This window comes from Elephantulus edwardii, unplaced genomic scaffold, assembly GCF_000299155.1.
Source record: "Elephantulus edwardii isolate Elephantulus edwardi_28Jun2011 unplaced genomic scaffold, EleEdw1.0 scaffold00240, whole genome shotgun sequence".
Lineage (NCBI taxonomy): Eukaryota > Metazoa > Chordata > Mammalia > Macroscelidea > Macroscelididae > Elephantulus > Elephantulus edwardii.
Window position 1 is genome coordinate 1,675,354 of NW_006399990.1, and position 1,868 is coordinate 1,677,221.

Genomic DNA, 1,868 nt, shown 5'->3' on the forward strand with positions numbered 1-1,868 from the left:
TGTTGGTTGTTGTGATGTTGGAAACTGAGCTACCAGTATTTCAAATGCCAACAGAATCTCAGGATCTCAGCAGATGTCAGGGGAGCTTCCACATGGATTGAGAAATTATGGTGCATTCACACAATGGAATACTACACAGTATGCAGGAGCAATAACTTTGTAAATTATTACCTAACACGGGAGGGACTAGAGAGCATTATGCTGAATGAACTCAGTCTGAGAAGGAAAAATATTGTATAAAACCATTAGTGTAGAATGAGTATAAGGATCCAGGAGGGGTTGAAGAGACTGGAAGCAGAGGCATGTGGATGTGCAGGGAGAAGAGGGCATTAATCATTGGGTTGTACAATTTGATGGGTGGGAGGGGTAGGAAAATGGAAAGAATTTGTTTGAATTTGTATTCAAATTTTGTAAACAAACAAGTAGGAAAATTTAAAAAAAATAGACTAAATACAAAATCCTCATAATATACTTCTGAAAATTAGTCAATGAAAATATCCTAAATCACAACTGAACACTGACTCCTTTGCGTTGTACACATCTGCAGGAGAGATCAGTTGCAAGAGGAAGCCATCGGGGTGGGTGGGGAAGGATCACTGCCAAGATTCCGAGGCGAGGCTTGTGCACCCGCCCCCGCCCTGGCCCCCAGCGCCCACCTGGTCGGCCCGGCCCAGCCATGATCAAGGCGATCCTCATTTTCAACAACCACGGGAGGCCGCTGCTCTCCAAGTTCTACCAGCCTTACAGTGAAGATACACAACAACAAAACATCAGGAAAACATTCCATTTGGTATCGAAAAGAGATGAAAATGTTTGTAATTTCCTAGAAGGAGGATTGTTAATAGGACAACAAACTGATTTATAGACATTATGCAACATTATATTTTGTCTTCTGTGTGGATTCTTCAGAAAGTGAACTTGGCATTTTAGATCTAATTCAAGTATTTGTGGAAACGTTAGACAAGTGTTTTGAAAATGTCTGTGAACTGGATTTAATTTTCCATGTAGACAAGGCTCACAATATTCTTGCAGAAATGGTGATGGAGGGAATGGTATTAGAGACCAACATGAATGAGATTGTTACACAAATTGATGCACAAAATAAACTGGAGAAATCTGAGGCTGGCTTAGCAGGAGCTCCAGCCCGTGCTGTATCAGCTGTCAAGAATATGAATCTTCCTGAGATCCCAAGAAATATGAACATTGGTGACATCAGTATAAAAGTGCCAAACCTTCCCTCTTTTAAATAAAAAATGTAAAAGGCTACTCCCAGGTAAAATCCGGGGGGGAAGGAGTCATCCAAGTTTACCATGCAGCTGTTTACCAAAAATAAAGGAGGAAAGTCTTAACTTTTGCTCTTAGATTTAAGTCAAGGTACTGTATAGAAGTTGTGTAAAATCAGTATGTGAAGATCAATGTTGCTTTTCTTGCTCAGTGATTTTAAAGGAATTAAATCGTTTCCGTGTGATTTTTTTTTCTTCTTTCCTAAACTGCATTCCTATGCCCACCTAAGGCATGCCTCTTATATATTGGCTACTACAGTATTTTGAAAGTGTTTGAGATATTTTTTAATTACGTACAACTCCAAATATTGATGTTTTGTATGGATCACAAGTACAGCATTCCTTAATTCTTTCTGCTGTTTGTCATAATTGTTATTTCAAAAACCAAGTATGTATTGCATGAAAACATTCTGACCTTTTTCTCTTAGTTTAAATAAACTCCAAGGTAACTGGACTTATGAAGCACTTTTCTGTTTGCCTGGTATCTACTTTAGCAATAATTTTTTTTATGTCCTTCTGACTCAACAAAATAAATAAAAGTATATTTTATCACTGTTAAAAAAAAAGAGGAAGCCATCATGTTTG

The 1,868-nt window shown here is 38.1% G+C and overlaps 1 pseudogene; it reads left to right on the forward strand.

The window, feature by feature from the left end:
- Positions 1 to 676: 676 nt before the first annotated feature.
- On the forward strand, positions 677 to 1,250 carry LOC102854370 (annotated as a pseudogene).
- Positions 1,251 to 1,868: the final 618 nt, after the last annotated feature.